This window comes from Puntigrus tetrazona, chromosome 2, assembly GCF_018831695.1.
Source record: "Puntigrus tetrazona isolate hp1 chromosome 2, ASM1883169v1, whole genome shotgun sequence".
Taxonomy (NCBI): Eukaryota; Metazoa; Chordata; class Actinopteri; order Cypriniformes; family Cyprinidae; genus Puntigrus; species Puntigrus tetrazona.
Genome location: NC_056700.1, coordinates 19,886,581 through 19,913,573, shown reverse-complemented (window position 1 = coordinate 19,913,573; position 26,993 = coordinate 19,886,581). Strand labels below are relative to the sequence as shown.

Below are 26,993 nucleotides of genomic sequence, written 5' to 3'. Positions count from 1 at the left end.
TCATTGTTAAAATCTCTCTAAAGTCGACTGAAAACCAATACTGCTTTAACGGGCATCCCTAAAATGTATTTCTCTATTGACCAATCAGCTTACCGTATGTTAGTTTAGGGATTTGCATTGGTTTAAACATCTCAGCCAATTCCCCATTTTTAGTTTGAAGCCACGTTTGATTCTTTTAAACATTTAGGTTTGAATTCATTTCATTAGGCTGTCCTGAGCTCCAGAGACGATATCATCAAGTCAGTTTGCATCACAATTACGGACACAATTACGCCAGCATTCATATTAAAATGTGCTCCAGTAACGAGTTCCTCAGGACTAATTATATAATTGTCTGGAGAGTGCGGCCCACCTGCAGCGGAGGAGGACCTCAACTAATTACATCAGTTACTCAGGTTCACATCGCCTCAGGAGCGTAAACTCGACTCTGTGTGTGTTTGCTTCAGTCTGTCAAATTCATTCCACCAGCAGGGAATTCTGTTGGAATATCCAGCTCATTAAGATGCCGTGCCCCGCCTGAGCTACATCACTGCAGAAGTTTTCAAGACGAGTGACAGAAAAGTCAAGGAAGAAGGCATCCCTTGAGCCGACAGAAGCGTGCAGTGTCCTACAGCGGGGACAGGCTTTTTTTAATCTGCTGCGAAAAAGAGACGGCGTGTTTCCACATGATAAGTGATAAAATGTTAAGCAAAACTGGCAGGCGTAACTTCACACGCACAGATCTTAATGCATGGCACACTGGCGAGAGTGTGCTCTGAGTAGACAGGACTTTGCCCCGCAGCTGTGCTGGGGTTCAGAGCCAAACTTCAGCTCGGAGAGTGGGAGAGATGGAGGGTGAGACAGAGGGTGTGAAGTTTAAAGCGCTGAAGGGTTTTACTGCGTGAAGGCTCGAGAGTTTCCCAAATTCCCTCATGGCAAATTAAAAATGTGGCTTGCCCCTCGGCCTGTTTTACAACAGGAGAGGACAAGGAACAAGAGATTAAGTGTAGAGAATGGTGGGCGGTTTGAGCCTGGATTTCCTTTTGGGAATTTACCATGGTAACTGCTTTTTGTCCAAATACCATTGTTCCTACAATTATTGTTAAAGCCCTAAATTACTTTGCTCTCAAGCAGTGTGAGAAAATTTTTGCATTTCTATTTTATTTTAGTTTAGTTTAGTTGTTAGTCTGTTGTGCTTTGTTTTGTTGGCCAGATGTATTTTTTTTCATTTTGTTTTGGGTTTGCGTTGTTTCATTTTGTTTTCCGAACTAGGGAACACCTGGATTCATTTAATTTCATTTCTTTTTACAGAAATCTGATCTGAAACCTACCCGCAAAATCTGCCTTAAACGCAAATGTGACCGCACCAAATGTTGATTTAATTGATAAAGAAAATCTATTATATTTCACAACATCATATTTACACAAATGCCAAAACTCTGAAATGGTTAGTTCACCACAAAATGAAAATGATATAATTAATTACTCCCCCCTCATGTGGTTTTAAACCTGTAAGACCTTTGTTCGTCTTCACAACACAGATTAAGATATTTTTGATGAAATCAGAGAGCCGTCTGACCCTCCGTAGACAGCAACTGAAATGATCCCAGGTCCAGAAACGTAGTAAAAAAAGTCCATGTGACATCAGTGGCTCGAGAATATCAAAATTCACTCAACCATCCCCTGAGTTATATCTTCCGCCATTTTAGAGAGTATCGGTTCTTCTGGATTCAGTCCTTCTCAGTTTGTTCTGTTTCTTCATGTCATTCCGGACAAACTGGATGATGATGAGGTCAGATCTCTGTGTGACACACTGGCTATTGTCACACTCCTTGTGCAAGCAAAAATTTCACAGGATTATTATAATTATTTCCGAAAAAAACTGTTTGATAATGTAAACTGATATTTCCTACTTACACACTACCAGAAATAACAGACATAAACCATTTTTTTAGCTCTTGAAAAGACTGGTGTTCTAATAATTTTGGCCACAGCTGTGTGTGATAAGATACCATCTCCGTGCTGTAGTTTCTGCTGTTCTTGTCGTCTTACAGTACCAATGTGTAGCGTGTTTTGTAGCGTGAGGTCATTCAGTGGTGTTTTCATTGTCATAAAAGCAGACAGCAGTGAGGGGAGGAAGGAAAAGAAAGAAAGTGAGATCCTCCCACTGGGGCTTTCACTCTCAACCGGAGAAAGTTTTCTTTTCTCTCTCTTTCTCTCTCTCTTTTACTCAGGAGCTCGGAGGTCACCGCTGGGCATCTAGAGAAGGAAACCCTCACCCCTCCTTTGACATAATTGCTGTCATGTGGAAAAACTGTGGGGTGAATTCACTAAACAATCAGTTGTGCTTGTGGTATTTCATCACAAAACCTGTGTCTTATTCACTAACCACCCATAATCTAGTTTAATCAGGCATTAAATGCACTGAAATAGCACTGGGATGTATTTAAATGAAGCAATTTTCAGCGCAAATATGTCTCCCTTCTATGCAAATGAGGGTCATTATGGATTTCCTTTTTTCACACAACTTCATCTCTATTTAAACGTTTTTTAAACTATTACCGATCACATTTGGGATCAGTATCAAATGCATTTATTTATTTCAGTGCTGTCCATTTGTGTGTACTTATTTCGTATATGTATACATGTATATATTCATGAAAAATATCTCATGTTTTTACATGAAATATATATTTATAAATAAGATAAATGACGTGAATATGCATATATGCATGTAAATACATATATGTCAACATTTTCAAAATATATACATGCGTGTGTATTTATATATACATAATAAATACACGCAACACGATATATGTCACGATTAATCGTTTGGCAGCACTCATTTATTTATTTAAAATGAATTAAGATCACATGCTCTTTTAAGGTTCAACTCTTGCTACGCATATATGGAAGGTAGTTGCTATTTATTGCACTTTGAGTGAATTATGCAGTTAACTATTTTTAACATCATATTTAGTCACTTCCGTCCTGTCTCAAATAAATCGGAGTCTGATTTCTATCAAAATTCTCCATTTTGACAGTGTTTTTCTTTCTACGTGGCCAATGCCCGTTTCAGAAGTCAGTACTTTTACCTGCACCCTACTCTCTTCTTTTATCCTCTCCTTTCGCTTCCTCTCGTTTTTCCCACTAAAGCCAGCTCTTTTGTGTGTGTGAAAGCAGATCTTGTGGTTAAGTGCGTCTGTATTGTAGTATCGGGATTAAGTACAGTATGTGGGTCACAGCTGGGATAAGCACTCTCATGGGCGGCAGCAGAAGGCAAAATGTCAGTCAGTGTCACTGTGCCGCCGACGGGACGATGGCTTTTAAAGACGGTCCCACTCCAGCCAGCGGGAACCAACCCTCCTGTGAAGTGCACAAGCGTCTACTTTTATGATTTTGATTTGTCGCCGCTCACGTATTTGTTCTCGTCTTCCTGGCCCCTACACATGCTCTGACAGACACCAGATCTTCTTTTTGAACAGAATTCCCTCCGGCACCCGTGACAAGGTTCTTTCAGTGTTTCAAAACTTTCAACTCCCTCTTTTTTTTTTTTGATTCTCTACTCTGAAGTCGCCCCGTCCTCTCCTTGGTGGAATGACATGAATATCCGCTGCAAATTCAAAGAGTTTTCGTTTTATTCTGTGATCAGTGGGATATATTGTGTTGCATGAGTCATACAGCAACAAGCTGAGTTTTTTCTGTGTATACACACACACACACACACACACACCAGATCTGACAGCAGGGTCCTGGGTGGAAATTGCTCTATCCCTCCTGCTGTGTTGCCGCACATGTATTTTCAGGTATGGCTGAAATGTGTGTGATTCTGGATATATTACAATGTTTAACAGAACTCTGTTACCTTTTGTCCTCGGAGAAGGAAGTGACATCAGCAAAGTAGATTCCTAGATTCACGTGGGTTCATATGTTTTGAGAAGGAGAGGGATGGATGATTTTGGTTTTCCTTTTTTTGTAAGCATTCAGTCTAGACTTGTTAATTCTATCCATTTCGTGGGTCCACTTTCATTATTTATCAGTTTGTTTGTTTGGCCATCAGCTTTTATGGCTGCATTTAAACCTGTGGCTTTTGGGTTGCATTGATCTTGCTCTCGTAATAATACTTGCAGAAAGAAATGCTGTATCTATTCACCCAGGTGATCCATATAGAGGAGACTAATATTGCCTCTCAGATAAAAACTACTTCAGATTGGTCTCCCACTAACCTTGTGGAGTGTCCTAGTTGCCGGGGGCTCTCAGTGTTGCAGTTTGCATTAATCTTTATCAGGATTGTTCATTGAGTTGATAACAGCATGTGTCTGTACATTGGGTTCTCAGGCAAGCCACGGCCAGCTGTACTTTATCATCAGACAACGGAACTCCATCTTTTGAATCCATCTTTTTTATTAAAAAAAAGCAAACATTGTCTCAGATGCCTCTTTCTCTTAACATTCTTTGAATAAAATGAAAAGAAACATGAAATTGTTGACTTACAAGTAGGGCTTGGACACTTTATTTATATTTATTATTGTTATATATATATATATATATATATATATATATATATATATATATATATATATAATATTAATGCAATTGAGAAATTATATTTTTATATTATTATTAAAATAGTACATTTCATTTTGTAAAAGTAAAAAAAAAATGTGTGTGTGTGTATGTATATATATATATATATATATATATATATATATATATATATATATATATATGTGTGTGTGTGTATCACTTAAAATATGTAAGACAATATTAAAGTATGTAAATCATGAAATACATGTATGTGTTTGTATATGTAATTTTTATATTAAGATTGTAAGATAATATATATTTGTAAGGTAATATATAATATTTGTATTAAGAAGCATTAATATTTTATATATATATATATAGATAACAGATAAATGTATGACTTACATGTTATTCTTATTCTTATTCTTATATGTATAATATTTTTTGTATTAATTTTTACATTGCTGTCTAGAATATTAAAAGGCACTGTATGGGGAAGGTATTTTGCATTGATGTGGCATCTTCTTCACCGTAGTACTACACAGCGCTTTGTCTCAGTTATATCACAGCTTTGTGTTTCTGCCAGCCACAGAACCCTCCCACACTGCAGGAACAGCCTCACGGGCACAGAGTTCACTTTCTCCATTGGCAGATTATTAGAAGCACACGTACAAACACAGAAATGACGGTATGTAGAGTGCAATTAATATTCTAATAATGGATTGGGTATTATGAAATGATTGCTGAGCAGAGTGCACAGACCTGATATTTACCTCCGCTTTGAGAAGAAGGGCTTTGTTATTACTCCAATGGTGCATCTCCCTCCAGTTGTGTGTGTATGTGTGCTTTTTACCCTCTAAGAAAAAGGCCCTTTTTCCTCCCTCTGTTTGGTTTTAGCTTGTCATTCTACAAAGCCAGGCGTGTGACATGTTTTCTCATTAAGAGAAGCAATAACTTTGATAAATCATTCCGGCTGCCAGCCCAGCCCTCTGTTGGTATTAGAAAAGCTAATTGAAATTCTCTCTCCTCTTTCTGTCTGTCTCTGTCTCTCTCTCTTTCTTCCTGACACACCGTGGATTTTCTCTTTTCTCTTGTACTCTGTTCCTTTCTCCTGTTGACACTTCAAAGGCTTCAGTTGTGTGTGTGTTTGCTAGTAATAGAGAGTGCAAATATTTGTTCCCACAATAATAGCTTTTCATTAGAACAACATATCTGTGGTGTCGTATTTAATTAACTAAATGTGAGGACATGCGCGTGTCAGAGAGAAGGTCGGGTCAAGGGAGTCTAATAAACTAAAGATGAATTTGTGTTTCATGAGAACTATTTGCTGGTGAACCAATGGCAAAGAGTCACACAATAAAATATCTAAACATCTAAACAAATGAAGCTACAAAACGTAGCATTTTTTTGTAGATACGTTCTTGAAAATTATCTGGATAAAAGATTTTTTAATAACACTTTACTTAAAGCCTTTATGTATAATGCATATATAAATGCATAAAATATGCCTTGTAATGCACCTTAATGCAATCTAATGAATAATTGTAAACGCATTATAACTTATCAGTTCATTTTCACACTTAATCGGTTATAATTATTTACAAAAAGATTTAATGTATTACAATGCACATTATAAATAATTTGAATGCATTACACCCTTTATAACCCTTTATACTGCATTATAAATCTTTAAGTAAAGTATTACCACATTTGAAATTAGACCTCAGTTTTGTTATGCAAAATGGAATTTCTTGTTTTTGATTCTGGGGTGAAATATGACACATCTCGGTGGTATTTGTGAGAATCGCCCTTTTGTGCGTTACGTGGGCACTTGTGTTCGAACGTCCGCATTACGAGCTCGTCCACACGAAATCAAAGATGAAATTTCAGTCAGCACTTTTTTAATCACCCGTTTCTGTCTTATCTCTAGTTGTGTTTGTGAGTGCTAACAGACAGAGTTCAGAGTGACTCAGAGGAGATGTGAGCGGAAGACGTCTGAGCGCATTATAAATGACAGCCCAGCTTTTTAGTGGCAGGACTAATTCACAGCCTGTGAAAAGCACGGCCCATGAGGCACCGAGCAGCTGTGAGCGTGAGTGTCTGGGTGCACACGTATTCTGTGGAGGTTTATCTTACATCAGTACATCATGAGAGTTCTGCTGCGACTGAGAATGATTGCACCGCTCGAGATAGAACCGGCCTCATGACTCACTCTCGGCTCTGGGGAGGTGCAGGTGAGACGAGATTCATCCGAAGAAGAAACCGAGCTTCGTCAAAAGCCGAAATGTATTGATAGAGACAAAACGACGACCCAAAATGGAGCCGTTTGTGTGTGCGGCGGCGGACCTGTGGGAACCTCATCAGCGGTCATTGTTACAATGAGACGTCTCCACTTTCTGTGTTCGCGTCTCAATAGCGAGTGATTTCTGAAAAGAGGCCTGTCACTCAAACGGCCTGTCATCTATAGCTCTCTCACCGAGTGTCAGCCTTCATTCACTATCTCAAGCCAGACCGGGTTCGATGCCAAGTGTCGGGTTCGATGGAATGCTCTCAAGCTCCATTGGCTCTCAAGTTCCTTCCAAATTAGGGTCTTTTGTGGTCAAACTTGGCTGCGTTTGAAGCGCACGTCGTCGGGAGCTCTTTTCTTTTCAGTGTGAAAATAGACAGATTTCTAGAAGTGAGTCAACCTTCTCCTTTCAGAGGCGTCACATGCACGCTCCTCAAAGCGGAGTCAATGGGCTCTTCGAGGAGTGTTTAGAAGATGTAAACAGGGGGATGAGGACGCTGTGGGCTTTTTGTCTGTAGTGTATAAGGGCTTTTAACTTTGTGACTGTCAGTCAGCGAGTCGAGGGGCCAGCGCTTGTCTGATTGAGATGAATGCGGGAGGAAGATGGGAATTTTAGGGGATGTATATCCATGACAGCTGTCAGGTCTGTGGAATAAGGTAGCGCACATCGATATGTCCTCTTTAACATGCTGCAGTGCTGTGATAGATTGTGTGGGGAGCCCTGTAACCTGTCAGTCAAATTCCCATGAGCCCATAGTGCGTTTGTGTGCGTGATATCGATATGGTCACTTTTCTGCACAAGAGTATAGCCATAGTCGGGTCACGGTCCAGCACAAAGACCTCTGCTGCCCCTAGTGGAAGACTGTTTGTCTTATTATAAAGGAATAGAGAAATGAGGAATTGTTGAGATTTACTCCATACAATTGTTTCTTAATTAGAACAGATTTGGAGAAATTTAGTTATAAAATTCTATTAAAAATTCTAGCTCTTTTTATTTTGTATTTGTAAACACGTTCCTTGAGGAAAAACCTTTCAAAAAAACTTTTAAACTTGGGATACCTAAGATGGTTAATGAATGTATTGGCTTGCTTCAGATACTGAGCATTACAAAAGTAGTTACATATTATTAGAGATATCTGAGTCAGGTTTTGAGGCATTGAATATTGAGTCCCAATCCGATACTTGTATTACATGAATATAAATATCTACATGTAAACACTAAAATGTTCTAAATTGTATGTGTGTGTATATATGTATACATGATAAATATGCACAGTACACACAGATGTAAAGAAAAACTTTTTTTGGATGTGATTAATCGCACTAGTTATGAGGACGACGTCTCATATGATAGCAGATAAAAGCAAACAGTCAATGATTCTTTCGAGTGACTCGTTACTAAAGTGCGCGATCGGATGCGTTAAACACAAGCTCAAAAGTGTCTGAGGTGCTAAAACAAGCTTTTTTTATACGTCACACATGCGCATTTCTGCATCTTTTCCTTAAATGGTTGACGACTTCTGGATGGTGCACACCGCCACGCTGCACAACACCGGCACGGCAGCTGAAGTAAAATTGAGATCGGGATTAGGACAGAGTCTGATCCTGATCCTTGAGATTGGCTTGGACATCCACACTACATACAATTCATATAACATAGTATTCGCACAATTACTCTGTATATAGCGTACACATCGGTATCATCGGTTATGATTAAGTGGTTTCTTTTGCTGAATTCACATTAAGTAACAACTCTTCAAAAACGAGTCAAGTGGGGACTTTTTATAAAGGGAATTTTATAATTACAACGTATTTCAGCAGCATTCAGCACATAGGAGAACGCCGATACACAGAACGCTTTCACTCAGCTACACACACACATACACAAATGCATTCACTCGAGAGAACGCAAATGAATTCAGCAGACCGCTCCGTCTTGAGACAGGCTCTTTAAAAATAACTATTAAAAATACATGGCACAATATACACATAACGCAGAGTGCTGAACTCCCGTCAAACTAGTCGTGACACAAATTGTATGCACATTTATGATTATTACATCTGCAGGCGGCTCAAAAAGATGACGTTTTCATTATGTTTTCAGGTGAGAGCGCTTCTCACAATCACTATTGTAGTAGATGTTAAAGCACACAGCACTAGTATTTTGGAAGATTTTGTTTTATTATTGCGTCACTCCTGACAAAAAGTAGCTGATTATGTTACACCACCACGCATGCATAAATCTGAAGTACGCCAAAAAGTGCGTTCACGAAAACTTTTGCAGGCAAATTTACGGTCGAATCTCAACCAGGGTTGTGCACGGCACACAGCTATATCTGCAATGAAATATACTTGTTTTTATAATTGACATTTCTGTCAACACATTGCATTCTGAGATGTTTTGACATTGTTATCCATGACAGATAAACGAGATTATTAACCGCCTTGTTTGGAACAGATATAATACCAAATTATGTTGTTTAGATAGACAGTTTTGTGGCAGGTTACTGAGATTTGAGCATTTCTTGTGTGTGTGTTTGTGCATAATTTGTGGCTAAAAATGTGTGTTATATAAGACGTGACATCTAAGTTCATTATTTTATCTTATTATGTCCCTCTCCTTCGATTTGAATGGCATGATATCTCTTCTCCGTGGTGGAGGTAAAACAGTATTTTTCCCATATCGGATAAGAGTGTGGCATGTCCTCAACTAGCGCCGCCAATTATCAAGAGTACCTGCAGTTCATATCAGCGTGAAGCAGCAGAATCTCATGTACCTTGTCTCTAATAAGAACCCAGCAGGAGGACGGCCGCTGAGTCTTACAGGCCACAAAACAACAGCCTCCGTCTCTCTTTCTCTCACACGCACACCTGTGGGCCACCATTCAGAATTAATATATCTACCTAATTAAAGTTCTTCATGAGCTCAGTGCATGTTATGGTGTAAAGCTGTTTGGCTGGATGAATTGTGTATTTGTGTATTTAAATTTTTTTGTATAACATTATATAACACACACACACACACACATATATATATATATATATATATATATATATATATATATATATATATATATATATATATATACATTATTGTGATTAATCATCATCAAAATGGACATTTTTGTTTGTATAATATGTGTTTGTGTTCTGTGTATATTTATTTTATATATATTAGTGCTGTCGATCCATTAAAAAAATCGAATTAATAAAGTAAGTACTTACAGCTATATAAAAGTTATTGATTTCTTCTTTGTTCTTTGTTCTTGATTAACAGGCATCACAGCAGCTGGGTTATTGGCTTGTATTTGTCTGCTATTTCTTTAAGAGCTGTCACTGCTGAACGTGACACGGATCTGGCACGCGTCATATTTTCTCTCGACTCACATAATCTTTTCTGACCCATTTCAGTCTCTACTAATGAACTGATGAGTTGAATCGGGATGTTAGATGAGGGAGACAGTGCTGGGATGCTCCAGGACAGTGTTGAAAACATTTTAGAGGCATTTTAATTTTTATTTATTTATATGTATATGTATATTTGTCTTAATGACACCGAACCTTTGAACAGTAGTGCATTTAAATATTATGTTTATTTATTTATTTGTAGTTCTTTGTCTTTGGCATCATCTTGGCAGCGAATGAACCACTTTTTGAGCACTGCAGATCATTTTTAGGAAAAGAAAAGTAAAGTCCAGCGAGCCAGAATTCCAACAGTTCTGACATTGCTATTCAGACCATAATGAGTTTCCTGCTGTGTTTAGTTGTATGTAAGACAATTGAAGCATGGTTTATTTTCCTTACATTTTTTGTCATGGCCTCAGATTCTCTGTAGTGTGCATTTGTTTGAAGATTGAGAATCCTGATCCCTGTGGAGACAGCAATTCGGAAAGACTTCTTAACAACTCTGGAATATTTGGCAGTCAGCAGGACGTTTACATTGAGCTGAACTCACAGTTGCTTCCATTCAAAACATTCCATTGGTCTGATGCAACATGGGTCAGCGTGAATGTGTTTGAGCCCTAGATACAGAAGTTTTCCCAGAATTCTGCGCGTTTGTGTGCACGTCCTGGGTGTGTACGTGTGTATCCTACAGTTAATCTGTCTTAACGTGTCATTGTCTGATGTCATTGCTCTGAGCCAGAGGTTGAGAAGTTTGCGGCACAGCTGTGAGCCGTGATTGACTTCGTCGTGTTCGGCCAATAGAACACCTGCATCATCAGTCACTGGGGTAAAAATATTAATACACCCAACCTGTTCAAACAAATCTCAGCGCTGACTAAAACACCATCCACCAGCCAACACTTATCAAGACCAGGTGCTCAGGAAACAGACCTACAGTTGCGGTGTATCCAGGGTCCGCAGTGAATATTTTGCTCCACCTGCCAATAGCGAGCGAATTTGTTGTGAGCCTAGAGACACATTGTATATTTTTCCGAAGCTGTTTTTGGGTGGCTCAGAATGAGGAATATTCCACTTTCCTGTTGCCATATGGCGTTTTTATTGAAGCTCGTTTCCACGTTCAGACACATCTCTCACAATTCCAAAAAAAATTCAGAATGGCAAGATATAATCCAATAATTTTCACTTTTCCTCACAAATGCAGGTTTACATCTTACTATTTAGCCTTTTTGTCCTTAGAATTTGAGTTTACATCTTTGTTTAAGCAACTGTTTATTCTGATTCCGTCATGGAACCGAAAAATATATATTTTTAATTTCACAATTTAATTGTGAGATTTTAATTAAATTTATTGAAATTTCATTGGGTTTTTAACCCAGTTTAACTCAATTATAACTCATTTCTGAATTTATATGATAATTCTAACTTCCCAGCTTCTTAGAATTGCAAGAAAAAGAGTCTAAATTGTGAGATATAAACTGCAGACTGCAGAAAATGAGTTTGCTTGTACTTGTACAGTGTTACTAAGCATGCTACTTTAACAAGTATAAAATACATACCTGATGCCAATATTAGGCCAAATATTTCTTTATTTGTAATTCATAGACATTATTAAATAAGAAACAGGTTTCCACTACATTTCTCCAGCGCTGAATATACAATTTTTTCGAAGTGAAATTCTGGACCAATCAGGCGCCGTATTTTACAGTGGCCAGGACACAATGGCCCAGAAATAGAAGCAACAAAATGTCTTGTTATTCATCACAGGGCAAAATTCAAATTTACGTGTTCAGCATATGCTTTTACCCTTAAAGGATACATGCACTTTGGTCTTTTTTTTTTTTTTTTTTTTTGCAAAAGCAGTATCTTTGCAGCCATAACAGGGTTGGGACAGCCTTCACGACATACTCTTCTCATCTCTGACTGTATAATGAGTATAGGGAATTCTTCCTGTTTCACTTCGGTTATACTGACTGTATTTTCAGGCTTCGATCCAGAGAGCCATGAAAAATAAAAGTCACAGACACGCACTCAGGTTTGGGGTCAGGGGTTGGTTGAGTAGAAGCAGTGCATGTTCCTTCCTCGGGAGAACTCAAAAACGTCTTTCCTCTCAAGACAGGAAAACAACAGACTCCCGTGGTGCTTTCTGCGTCTCTACATTTACACGACAATTTCATTAGTTTATGGATTCTTGACATATTTACATTTATATTATGTGTATTCTTTCCACTGTATTTCCCGTGCTGTACCATTGTATCATTTCAGAGCGGAGAGAAATATCTAGTTGTTTAGACATCGATAGTTTTCTTTTTACAGCACTTCACTGAAGTCCATTATCGTATTTGATTACAAACATTGAGAGTCTGAGTCTGAGCGAGAGAGATGGACGCAAGCGGTGGCTCTCAATCCGGAACGCTGCGCCGCCTCGTCCCCAGGGACAGACAGTGGCTAATCAATTTCAGACCAATGGGAGCTTCATTTACATCACAAAAGCTAATTATTGCAGCCTAATCAATCAGCACATCCTAATTAGCTCAGGGCTTGAGTTGGGACTGGCAGAGAGAGAGAGAGAGAGAGAGAGAGAGAGGGAGATTTCTGCCCTGCTGTACAGAAACGTTTTCAGACATGCTGTTATTACATATCCAGACAAGCCTGAGGTGAGCGACTTTGTTAAACCTACAGAGACAGAACGAGAGCAGCTGACACAAAGAAAGATGTATGGATGAATGTTCTCTTGTTTTAATAACATTCCCAAAATCCCTTAAATTTTTCTGCCCTTCAGGGCTTCGGTCTTGGAGAGGATGTGTGAGGTCTGATTTAAAGACGTCACTCATTTTGGTGCGCGCCTGTGTGTGTGTTTGTGTGTGTGTGTGTTTGTGTGTGTGTGTGTGTGTGTGTGTGTGTGTGTGTGTGTCAGCGCTACAATTCAGACGACTGGGGGCTGTACATTTTAATATTACTATTGAAAGAAATAAATCATTTTGTTTAGCAGAGATGCATGAAATTGGTCATAAGTATCAGTAAAGACGTACATATCACAATATCGCTAAAAATATTAAGCAGCACAACTGTTTTCAACCTTAATAAAAAGAAATGTTTCTTGAGCAGCAAATCAGAATATTAAGGATCATGTGACACAAAATTAATGATGCTTAAAAATTCAGCTTTGCAATCACAAGAAAAAAATATTTTTAAATTAATGTTTCACAGTATTTCCATTTTCTCTCTCTCTCTTTTTCTCTCTCAAGCTGCTGATCCACCAGTTTGTCTGTTTTGTCTGACCATTATCTCGAGCACGACGCATCGAAGGACCAAATGGCCATTAGCCATTTCCAAACTAAGTGACAGTTCAGAACTATACACATCATTAAACAGTTTCTTCCTAATCGAATCACAGTCTTCCTCGCAGACATTAATTATCCCCAGCAGTCATTTTACATGCAGATGGGTTTCAGTGGTAGAAGCGCGTCTTCATATGGCCCGTCTTATGGCTTGGCGTCGTCATGGGGTTTGGTACGGCTGAAGATGCGATTTTCACTTTACGAGGATTGTGTTTGCGTCGACGTGGCGGATAGCACAGTGAAAGAGATCAATAGAATTACATTTGCATTCATGTTCTAAGCAGGTTTTGAACTGAAGTGACTCAATCAGCAATAATCTGCATAAATCACGATAACTGCAATTAACATGACAGGTCTCTGAGAATTAAGCTGGGCTCCAGATATTCAGTTTGGTGATCTATGTTGAACTACATGTACTAAATTATGCTGCTAGTTAAGTGCTACCCAAACACATTTAGTTGCTAAAGTAGATTCCTGAAGGTAAGTACAGCATGTATTAATAGATTTTAATTAGAGGTGTTTGCTAAAGCAATCATCACTGTTATAATTGCTCATACCTGTGGTTAGAGATTCGAACAAACCTTTAAACCTAAATATACCATTTTAAAATCAGGATTTACATAGTGATGGACAATAACATGTATGTAATAGTTCCATAAAAATATTAAAAAAGGGATCCAAACCATATTTAGGGACTAGCATTCCACCTAGCATTCATTTCTCCATAGCATTTGGGAGCTTATGACTTAAGGATGTGCTGATTTTTTTTATTATTTGTTTAAATTTTTTTTAATGCAATTTTTTTGACTAGGCTGTTTCAATGGTTAAATAAAATTTTATTTATCAAAAATTATGTTTAATTAATTGAATTTGTGAAAAGCAATTAAAAACATTTTACCACGTTCTGTTTTCCATTAATTTTGTGGATTCCATTTCAATGGTTTCTTTAAATCAATCATCAAAAGCATCAATAATTAATGGATTTTATACAAAATAATGTATTAGTATTTTATTTATTTTCCTTTCAGGAAATATTGTCCTGCGTATTTACATTATTCTGCTGAATATATTCTGGTATGTAGTTTTTCTGGTAAATATTCATTTAAATATAAATTTCAGTAACAACTTTATCCATACAAGTGATATTGTTCTGTCACAGTTTGTTCAAATTAAAATTATTTTGAAGTTTTTATTTTATTGTTTCTGTGAAGACCTTTAGGTTTCTGTTTGTACATATGACAATGTTTTTTCTCCAAAAAAACTGTAATGTACTCATGAAGTAACTCTCAGAGCAGGTCATGTGTTCATGTACTCATATATTGAGGCAGTGGAAGTAAACGAAACTGTTTCACGAACCGTTCATTCAAACACGCATAATAAGCAGGATTCATATTTAAATATAAAATAATATAAAATCCAGTGGCAACCCACATCATACAGCAAATTCGGTTTTGTGAGAATGGTTTCTTTCTTTTCACAGGGCTTGCTTAACTATACCTGTTGTGGTAATTGTCTTTAACATGATTTGCTCACTGTAATGATGAAGTGAAGCAGCGTGAGGTTGAGTGATGTAGAACGAGGGTGTTTTGTGGTGAGTTGTGACTCTGCCGCACTGCTTCCCTCCAGGTGTTTGTTTTTGTGACTGAGGAAATTGCTCATAAATTTCAAATGACGCTTTGCAGAGAGACTCAGATTTCCCCAGATTCCCTCACAGTCAGATTTACGATACAGCGGAGAACTGGTGCTGATATTAATGGATAGCGCCCGCATCAGCCTTCTCCCATTTGGGCGCAAAAATAGACACAAATACTCCGTTTAAGAAAATTATTTTATGATTGAAATAATTACTGCAGTCGTATATTATTCTTTTTGCATCGGCTGCATTAAATCTGTACGTTTATTGAATTAGCCTCCCAAATGATTCTTTTTTTATTTTTGTCTCTTCTGTGGTGTTGACAAGTGACAGTGATGATGTTTGAAGCAGTCCCTATATATTATAAATATAATACAGAAATATAGAAAGTGTATATAGTGTAGGTCCCTGTAGTGTGTGTGTGTGTGTGTGTGTGTGTGTGTGTGTGTGTGTGTGACTCTGTTTGTCCGTGGATATGCAGGAAGGACCTTGCTACAGGATAAGTCTCGTTTAGTTTGCATGTGGCATCATGATATGCTTGTGCCAGCAATTTTCTATCATTTTTCCCTGTTGCACTAACTAGGACAGTGAAGATGACCCCGACCCATCATGACCATTTCCCTCTTTTCTTGCTCTTAGTCTCTCTAGGGCCTAGCTGTTACATTTTTAACATATATTATTAGGATGTTATGTTTATTTTATCTTTATTTTTATTGATTTATTTACTTACAATTTATTAGGCATCAAAATATTTTAGTTTGATACCTATTTTCCATTTCAAAAGAATTAAAAATGTGCACACATAATTATAATTAGCTCTTATTTAAAATGTTTGAATGATAAAAAAAAAGAAAAAAAAAAAGACATTAATGCTCTCCTGTCTTTCCTAAAACAGTGTAGCTGATTTTTTAATAATATTTGTATTTAATTCATGCATGCATGTATGTAAATGTTTATATATAACATTTTATTATATTATAATATATAAATATAATATATTTTATATATTATTTCAAAAGTATTAAGTATAAACGAGTAAAATAGTCATCAAAGCTTTCCCGGTCTCTTTTTTCTTACATGTGGCTGATTAGTTTTCTCTTAGAAATCCTGCTTGAGTGCAGCGTAGTTAAATGTGACTGATACTAAGGCTCTAAATTTGTGTTTAATGGCAGCGTATGCAAGTACATCTTAGTTACACCCAGATCCTTGAGAATTCTGTGTGTATATCTCCACCGAGTGGCCGTGGTGTGAACTGCATGTTAGTAATCCACTCACGAGCCGGCGATGCCCCAGAGGAGTGTGGCTTTAGACACACCATGATTGAAAACAGAGGAAAAAGGTCATCGGATAGGGTGGCGCTGAGCGTGTAAACCAACAGGAGGGAATACATTAAACAGAAGAAAGAAAGACGAGGAAAGAGCAACTGCTGTGCTCTCAGATCAGGAGAATTCGCTAGATTATGTATATTTCCAGGCTGCTACACGCTGGGATGGAAATTCTGGTTAAACGCTGGTGTTCTCGCTCTTTCTGGGTCTCTGCTAGAATTATGCTGAATGCTGCTGTATATCAGAACAGCTCAGCTTATTTGATTTGACGTGAGCCATCAGTCAGAGCTCTGCGCTGTGTGTGTGTGTGGTTTTTTAAGCCTATTCTGTCCCTGTTGGCTCTTTCTGAAAGCATTAAACTGCATCATGCCATTGGCCACACGCATCCTTTATGTGTTCAATTTTGACAGTGATTGTGTGTGTCTGTGTGTGTCTGTGTGCGTGTGTGTCCGTTCATATGTGTTCAGAAAAATACACACATCAGTGCTCTTGTACCTGCTGGCCTAAACATTAGAATATAGATTCATACTTTCGATTTCTTTTTTATTGCTTCTTTGTACAGTTTTCTGTAATTTGACTTTTCAGTATCAAGTAAAATTTAGTTTGATAGTGAAAGGTGATGTTATGGCAGATGATAGCTATTATTATTGAGTATAATATTCATAATTAGAAACATTTGTGTTATTTTATATTTCTTTTATATATATATATATATATATATATATATATATATATATATATATATATATATATATATATATATATATATATATATATATATATATATATATATATATATATATATATATATATATATATATATATATATATATATATATATATACATATATATATACATATATATTTATTTATATAGTTACTATTAGAGGTTTTACATGTATTAGTTGTAGTATTATTAATAAAATATCACTATTTTTTATTTCATAAATTCTAGATCACTTTATAGTTTATAGATAGATGCCATCAAAGTATTTAATGAATTCAAATATAATGCGTAATTAAACCAGCATGACATTAAAAATTTGTATAAATAATAATAATAATTATTATTATTGTTATTATTATTTTAAACAGCATTGTTGTTCAACATAAACATATTCTGTATTCAATTTCTGGTCATTTTTTGCATGTTTTTTCAACTCCGTCACCTGTCTGGGACAGATCTATGTATGAACAGACATCACATGAGGACAGCTGAAAGCTAACAGAACAGGAACAGAGTGACGTTCACAAAGAAAGAGTGTTTTGGAAGTGTGTTTTAACACCGTCTTCTCCACAGGAGTTGCTCTGACACGCTGTAGGATATTGAACCGCGTGTGAGAGAATAAACACTGAATCTTTTAGCAGAATTTGGACTCTTGTGTGTGTGTGTTATAAGTGCCAGACAGTAGTGATGGAGTATTTATAAATGTGAAGATTTAAAATACTGATATTAAAAAAAAAATCTGTCTTTTGTACATTTAACATAAAGGTCTATCTGTAATTGAACTCAGAATATTATTTCATCTTCTTAATATATGCTACTTGAAAGATGTTCAATTATTTTGTATAAAAAACACTTTGAGGATACTGATTAGAAAGAGATTTTTTCGCCTGTGTGTTTACCCTCAGGGTCATCACTGTGCATAATGCTCATAGCTCAGCTTGAATTTAACACAATATCACTTTAATATCTTATGGCAATGTTATTTTAAGAATTTTAAATGTGTTTTGGTAAAAAACAAACTGAATATGCTGATGAATTTGCTGAATTTTCTGTTGATTTACCCTCAGGGTCAGCGCTGTACATAATGTGTGAGCTTGTGGTTGACTTGTTGCCGTTTTCAGTCCTGTCTTTCACAGATGAATAAATTTATGCATCTCCAGCAGAGCTGTTAAAATAAATAAGTCTCTGCCGTTCGCTACACTAATGTCTGATTCATTCTGCACCACGACGCTCAAGTGCACAAGAGGGACACATCCAAGAATTCACTAATTTGGTGTTGGAGTGCAGGTTCAGAATGGAAGAGAGGTGTTGTGGGACGTGTTACGCTCTTTTCATCTGCATTATGAAGTCTCACTGAAGCATATCAGAATCAAGAGCTCTACAGTTCACTTCCTCTTTACGACTGGTTGTGTTCACACGCGCTCAAATAATTTTTAAGCTGGAGGCGAGGATATTATGATTCTTGCCTACCAGTAAAAGATTACCATGTGGCTGCTGCTGGTCTTTTACTGCAATGCAGATTTTTATGATGTGAATAATGTAGCTAGAGTTCAGGTTTATGAGAAAAAAAAAATTACACACTTCTTGCGTTTTAATGAGTCAATAAAAACCCATAAAAAAAATTCATGTGCGGAAAATGTTGAAGACACGGTCGTGTCAGCAATATTCTGTCCCAGCTGTTAGAATTCGAAGTTATTTTCCTTGTAAGAATGTGCAAAATTAGTTGACTAGTAAGTGGGTAGTTCTCCCAAAAATGTAAATTCTGTCGTAATTACTCACACTCATGTCGTTTCAAACCCGTTAGACCTTCGTTGATCTTTGGAAAACAAATGAAGATATTTTTTGATGGAATCTAAGAGCTCTCTGACCCTCTTTAGACAGCAATGATAGTACTACGATCAACGCACAGAAACGTAGCAAGGTCATCTGTAAAATAGTCCATGTGACATCAGGGGTTCAATTGTAATTTTCAAAGCCACAAGCAAAAAAGAAATAATAACAAGCAAGAAACCAATAATAACAGAAATTATTTAGCAAATCTTCTCGCCGAGTAACCCAGAAAATAATCAAGTTAATAAGCGTTTTTGTTTGTGCTGTCTACTAAATGCAAACAATGTTCATTAAGTTAATTACATTCTCGGTTACTCTCCAAAATGGTGGAAGATGGTAACTTGGAGAAGAACTGCAGAATAGATTGTTATTCTTTCTTGGCACACAAAAACAAGTATTCTCGTAGCTTAGTGAAATTACGGTTGAACTCCTGATGTCACATGGACTATTTAAGATGTCCTTGTCCTTTTCTGTGCGTTGATCATGGTAATATCATTGCTGTCTCTTGGTTATGTTTTAAAACCATTCAACAATTCAAAATTCTTTTGATGACATGTTTTCACAAGTGATGATAGATACTAGATATCACACTAAATTGTCGAACTGAAAAAATGTCCTGATTACCCATGTCCTAATAATTTCTGTTTTTGTCATCCTACAGGAAGTTCTACTACATTACCCTGTTCACGGGACCCTGTGTCTCGGTACCTAAGTGAGTGGAGACACGTCCAGCGTGGGAGCCACGTGGAAAACCTCCCTGCACATGTGCGACGGAAGAACGCCGACGCCTGAGGAGCTGCCCCCATGCTACGAGGGCACCGACTGGTCGGGCTGCACGTTACAACAGTTCATGGACTGTCCGTACAACCTGGCAAATAACCGACAGGTGCGCATGCTGGCCGACCTCAGCCTGGTGGGCTGCTACAACATGTCCTTCATCCCAGAGAAGAAAGCGCGCAGGTGCTGCTCGAGTCGGCCAAGAAGAACCTACGAGACATGGCGTTCTTGGCTTGACCGAGTTCCAGCGCAAAACGCAGTACTTGTTCGAACGGACCTTCCGCCTCAAGTTCATCCGACCCTTCATGCAGTACAACAGCACGCGGGCCGCCGGCGTGGACCTGGACAACGACACGGTGCAGCGGATCGAGGAGCTCAACGACCTGGACATGCAGCTGTACGACTCACGCCAGGGATCTTTTTCAACAGCGCTACATGTACAAGCGGCAAATCGAGCGAAGAGAGCAGCGCCTAAAGAACCAGCCCGCCTCTTCCCCTTTCGTCGGGGCCCAGCTCCGATCCTGCTTTCAGGGATGACATGCCGGAGTCCGAGGCGTCCAGATTACCCACAGAGGACTACATGAATCACATCATCAATCGCTGGTAGCAGTGCTGGGGGGAGGGGGACAGAAAATACAGGTTGACGAGGAGGAAAAGGCTGCGATCCCCAGGTCAAATCAAGCGGGAGAGGAGCATGGCGAACGAGAAAGAGACAGAACTTTAGCGCCACCATCAAATACGGCCCTCCCCCCCTTCTGTTGCGCTCCGGATATCCTGCGGTCATCTCGGAAAGGAATGACTCCAAATGCAGGACGCTCTTCGCCGATATTGCGAAGAATTTGCTTGTCAGGTCAGAAATGACTGACTAACTTAAAGCACTGAGCCTGAACTTAAAACTAAGAGGTGAAGACTTCTACAGACGCATTCGCCCACAGAAGAAAAAAAAACATACGTAAAAATTATCGGAATTATATTCACTGCAGATTTTAAAAGAATGAACCGAATGAAATTGTATAGAGGTATTTGCTTAAATGTCTGCTGCCATTTCAGCCATGAATTTGTGACTATGACGGTCTGTCTCTTTATTTTTTAGTTTGTTATGGTTTTATTTCTTTTAATTATTTTTAAAAGGGATTTTTCGTCCCTCAAAGAGGTAAAACTCACAGCACTGAGACCAACAGAGCTGCCTAACACTTATTGGATGCAATTTATTAGCTTTTCATAATCAGTGATGACTTGAAAAGGTGTGTTCTGTAGTCCTTTTTCATGTGTATTTGCACGTTGGTTGCAAATTTCGATGGACGGACAGACAAAGCGTGGACCATAGCCATTATTTAAGCTTTCAGCATACTGTATGCGAAAATCCCGTGAGCTAAGTGTACTAATATAACTTTACCGAATGTTAGAGGTGATTCGTTTGTCCGATCCGACAGATGTTTTGCGTGGTTATTGCCCGAGTTGTCATCAGCACCCAATTTCTTGGTAGCCGAAGCGGGAACGTGGTGGAGATCCAAAGAGGAAACTGTGTCTTATTTTACACTTAGTAAGAATGGTCTCTGCATTTCTAAGCGAAGTCGTGCACTCCGAATGCGATTGACTCGGTAATGACGCCTGTGTGTCAGTCAATAGCAGGAGCGTCGTGGAGTTTGTGTGTAAGTGTGTGTGACAGAGAGAGCTTGTGAAACGCAAGAGCAGAATAAAGAAGCAGCAAACGCAGCCTTTATAAATGTCACCACCATTCCCAATTCCCAGAGACTACTCATTATTTAGAATGCTGGTGGATGGAGGATGAGTGTGTGTGTGTTTGAGATTCTGAGCATTCTATTGAGGATGACTGTTTTAAGTATGCAAGCACGTTTGGGTGTTACTTTTTTCTGTACGAATGTGTGCGAGCGTGTGTTTCATGACCAATCTCTTGCCATGGTCCTCAGGGACTGAATCTATCACCAGTAAGGGGACAGCAATGATGTCACATGTCTCCCCTTATGTAAATCTTTGAGTTGTTTGTCTTTGAGGAATAGTTGCACAATTCGATCATTGTTTACTCTCTCCTAATCCATGTGACCATAAAATGAGATGTTTTGCAGAATGCTCAAGCTGCTCTTTTTCAAGCAATGACGGTGATAATGGACTGGAGCTGTGGAGCACCTAAACTGTATTTAATTTTTCTAGATTTAAAGTATTCGTTGTACGGTGTAGACCAGCTCAAACGGACTGCAAAGTGTCATCTTTTATGTTTCAGTGAAAAACGAAAGACTTAGTGATTCGAAACAATATGAGAGTGAGTAAATAATGACAAAATTGACATTTTTGGGTAAACTATTCCTCTAAGTTGATGACTACGCAACAACTTCAAGGTAAACAGTATGTGAATAAGGTATCAGGAAGAATTACCCTACTGGAAATGTGTCCTTTCTTTTTAACTCACTCTTAAGGTTTTATGAGGGATGTTTTGAATTTACTTAATGCTCTGCAATGGGAATTTGTGTTCTCAGTAACCATAAAGACAGACTACTCTTCACTTACTGCATATTTAACCAAACCTAGAGTGTTGTTATGTTATTCAGGAACAAACGTCTTCTCATAAACGATCCGCATAATACTTGTATGATCTTTATGAAGGCGGCCCTTTATTAATGTCATTCCCTTCAGCTGATATGCTCTTAAAGGAAACCCTCAGTGGGTTGTAGTAATTGTTGGTCTCATTGCAAAATAGTTCAATGACCAAGTGTTTCTCAGTCTTAATTCAACAACGGATTCCAGCCAATCTGAATAGAGTATTGGTGTGCTTTAATAAAAACAGTCCTTTCTTCCAATTGTCAAATGTTAGGCCAGGAACATACTCTACAGCGACGCTAACAATCCTCAAAACCCTCACCAGAGTCACCTTCAAATGTCTGTTGCATTAAACCGTTGTTATTCAGGTAACTAAATGGTTTAACTTAGCCATAATCTCTTCAAACTTGCTCAGCCAAGATGTTGTTGAACTAAAAGAGAAAACTGTGCTAAAGCCCGCTATAGCGCCCCTTGTGCTAATGCTAAGATTGCAGCACACATCTTGCGTTATAAATTGCATCCAGACTGTTTTCAGAACAGTCTCCTAAATTTGAGGCATTTGCCTTCACCTGCTCTCCTAGAGTATGTTTCTGGCTTTATTTAAGTCTAGCAAATCGACTTCAACTCTTTGCGAAAGAATGTGTGTTTGTAAGCGTGGAAGAGCAGCACTAGCGAACCCTTGAGCTCTGCTCTCGGGTGCATTTATTCATCACATCCAGTTCATCTGCTCTGGGTATTTTTCTCATCATTTCAACAATGGATCGTCAAATACACCATTAAAAAAAGATTTCATTTTTATATAAACATGTCAGTGCTTCCTGTCTTTATTTTTGAGGGTCTCTAAACTCACACAAGCACATTTAAGGTAAAGCATATCACGCATTCATTTCTATTTTAATGTCTTTGGGCATTGATTAATACAGACAGCAAGTTTGATTCTTTACACGTTGTGTGAAAATGAATGAAAACGTTTTTAAAGCAGTGCTTCTAAGCGGAAAACTTCAAGGCATGTGAACAGCATCATGAATAAAGGTGTAAAATATCTGACTTATTTCAGAGTTTCTGAAGTACCTTAACGCTTAAATATTAAATGTCAAAATAATGATTTACCAGCCCTGTGTGTGCAAAGGCACACAGTATGTCATAGTCCATTCACCCGACTGACACTTAACCTGAGGTAGTTCTGTATGACAAATACCTAGGCATTTTCAAGATGGCTGTCAAAGTACAAGTTGAAACAATTTATAACTTGAAAATGCTTTCTTCTGTTTCCCCAATATTATAATAATATGCTATATGTGTGTGTCAACATACATAACAAATAGACACAGTACACACATATTATGTAAACAAAAAACTTTGTTATATTGATGCGATTAAGCACAATTTATAATTTGACAGCACTAATTAAAATATTTTCGTTCAATAACGAAATATGCTATTACAATTGTAATAATGTTCCATAATATTACTATATTAAAATTTAGCCTGTGCATAATAGACATATTACTGATCTTAAAATTCTGAGTGGAATTCTGATTTTGTGATCATATAAAACTATACGGTTTCCCTTTCTTATTTTTTTAAATATTGGCTGTTCAATATACCAAGTCAAAAATGACGGATACATAAAAATGCACAGCAGGAATGACCCTTCGACCCCCCACACATACACCAGCTCTGCAGAGAGGAGCTCAAACATAAAGCTGACAGACAGCATCACACACACACACACACACACACACACCGAAGCGGACATCAGCCACTGAAGCCCAGGCTGCAGAAGCAGCTGACTCAGACGAGAACACTCTCCCTGGTAATTACAAAATACCTCCTGGCACGGATATCAAGACACGCTTCTTTGTCCTGTTGAATTGAACGGCAGAGAAGCAGCGTATCAGCAGCCATTATTGTCTGAAATGGATGGGGGTAATCACTCCGGCTCCTCTGAGTTCTGCAGGGGTAATGAATTGCCACACTGTGTCTCTTGGACAAGAGCCACAGCGAGAATCACTTGCACCCGAGCCATTGTTCTGCCAGGATATAATAAGAATTCCCAGTATGACAAATACAGTATGTAGAGAGAAGATGAAGTGGCTCGGAGAAGAATTAGGAGAATTTCTATAGCTCTGCACAATAAGTATTTAACCTGGATGACGAAAGGCTACAACGTACTTTTTGTTTTGGGCTTAACAATTAACCATTGGCCTCAGCAGCTTTTTTGAATTCATTAAAACAAAATGAGACAAACATTTTTCAAACATGTTTTCATATTTTAAGGACTGGAGTGGACCAGTAATTTTAAAGTGATGAATTGTAATTAACTGCACCTTGTTCAAAACGTAAATTTTTTTTTCTGTGGAACACATTTTGTCACTTATAATGAAAACCGGTGGTGTCCAATATTGCTTTGTTTTTGTTTTTTTATATTCCAAAGAATAAAAAGGTCATACAGGTTATGTAGGTATATAGAAATAAACAAACACATTTGAGAAAAATAAGTTATTTTAAGTTATTTATAACTTATTATATATATATATATATATATATATATATATATATATATATATATATATATATATATATATATATATAATAAGTTATAAATAACTTAAAATAACTTATTTTTCTCAAATGTGTTTGTTTATTTCTATATACATAATACATATACACTTTACATGCACATGTAAATATATATACAGTGTATATATCCAAAATAAAAGTTTTTGTTTACATAATGTTTGTGTGTAATGTGTATATTTATTTTGCATACACACACACACTATATATTATATACTTTATATCAATTATATATTCATATATTCATATATTTAATGTTTATTTTATTTCAAGTAAGTCTTTTTATGTTTTTAGTTTAGTTTATAACAGTCAGTTAAATACTAAATATGTGAATATTGAGGGGGGCAACAGCACATCCCTCCCAACATCTAAAGTGGTTCTTGACTGATTGTATCACAAAATTCACTTCAAAACTCCTCACATGTAAAATGACATTTTAGTGCCACTGATCTACAATACTCAGTCATCAATTGCTGCTGTCATTTACGTTTCAGGTGCTCTTCACTTCTTAGCTGATGGCTGATTTAAATGAACAGAGGGGTGGATGCGGAGCTCACGTGGCCATTTCACCTCTTGTGTGCAATCTTTTGCTTTAAAAGGTGAGACGTATAATTTAGCCCCAGGAAACGTAAGTCAGCGCCATGGAAACATGATGTCACATCCTCAAAGAGCTTTCAAACTCGATTGTTATTCCTCTCGAAAACTGTTTCTCGAGTGTTTCCCCAGATCACTTCCTGAGGGATTTAGCGGCGAGATTCGACACTAATTTTCTAAATCGTTCTCTGAAATTTTACAGTCGTACAGAAACTCAGTTCTGCTTTTATTTCCTCTCATTGTTGGCTTTGAAGGACTTCTGCAAATCGCCTCCTAATCAGGGTAATTGATTTTTATGAGCAGACCCCTCTCGCATACAGGCTGCTGGTTTTTACAGCCCCCTTCGGATATGAAAGGTAGGCGCTCCAGCGGAAAGGTTAACAGCCACTGCGGCAAAAGGAGGGCGGCTTTGGACTAGAATTTTCTCTTTTCTGTCCACAGGCTAATGCATAATGGAGCCACCTTGACCCCATAAAGCACCCAGGGCTCCCTGTCCCCTCAAAAGCGCACTTCGACCTGTCACACTTGATCTACAGTTTAATTCGACACCGGAGCATGCAATTTCTGCCACACTGTCACAGGTTCTGTGGCTCTACCACAAGAAAGGCCAATGCAAGCATGTATAAATATCCGACCGAAACATCAAGCATGCCCTTGTCAGATTGAGCTTGGGTGGTAATAGCCAAACAGATCCAGGGTGTCCAATCATGCCATGTGTTGATAAACAGAGCATGGATTTTGACATCTGACCTAGCAGCGGCATTGAACTATTTAGCAGTATCAGAGCATCTCTGCAGGCCGTTTCATTCTCATGCTGATAGAAAAAGGAAAAATAGGCAAATAATAAAATGAGAATAGCCTAAGGCTTGTCTCATGATGCCGTGCAATTAGTCTTTTGTTTGATGTAGAATTCTGGTAATAAAAAATCTTCCCAATTGAAGTTTCCGATTTTTGCTAACAGCCTGAAAGCATCATCTGTATAGCAGGATAAAGATGTAAAATACAACTTTATGAATCCTAAGAGGGCGATGTATCATATTAAAGTCTGGATGGTTATTTCCTCTGACAAGATGATTGAGAATCAAATATTCACAATGAGAGACTCGCGTTACTTCATAAAATCAAACATGCCAATTTTAAAAGTTTGCAGCTGAGTGTATTGAAAACATCAAGCCGTATCTTTTTTTAAAATCCATTATATGTTAATATGTCATGCCGTGGTGGAAAGTTAATGGGGACAGTTATAGGTAAAAACCAAACTCACTCAACCCCTACTTTTAGGCTAAGTATTCCCATGCACGGGACATTATGTTAGTCCTATTACTTGTCATTTAGGTGTTTAAGTTAATTAATTACATGGCAGATCCCGCTTTTGTAATTAAATAGAAGGAAATTAAATTTGAGTAAATGAGATTTGAGGTTCTTTTCAGTT

At 37.7% G+C, this 26,993-nt stretch overlaps 1 pseudogene; it reads left to right on the top strand.

Moving 5' to 3' along the window:
• Positions 1 to 730: 730 nt before the first annotated feature.
• Positions 731 to 23,195, top strand: LOC122327273 (annotated as a pseudogene).
• Positions 23,196 to 26,993: the final 3,798 nt, after the last annotated feature.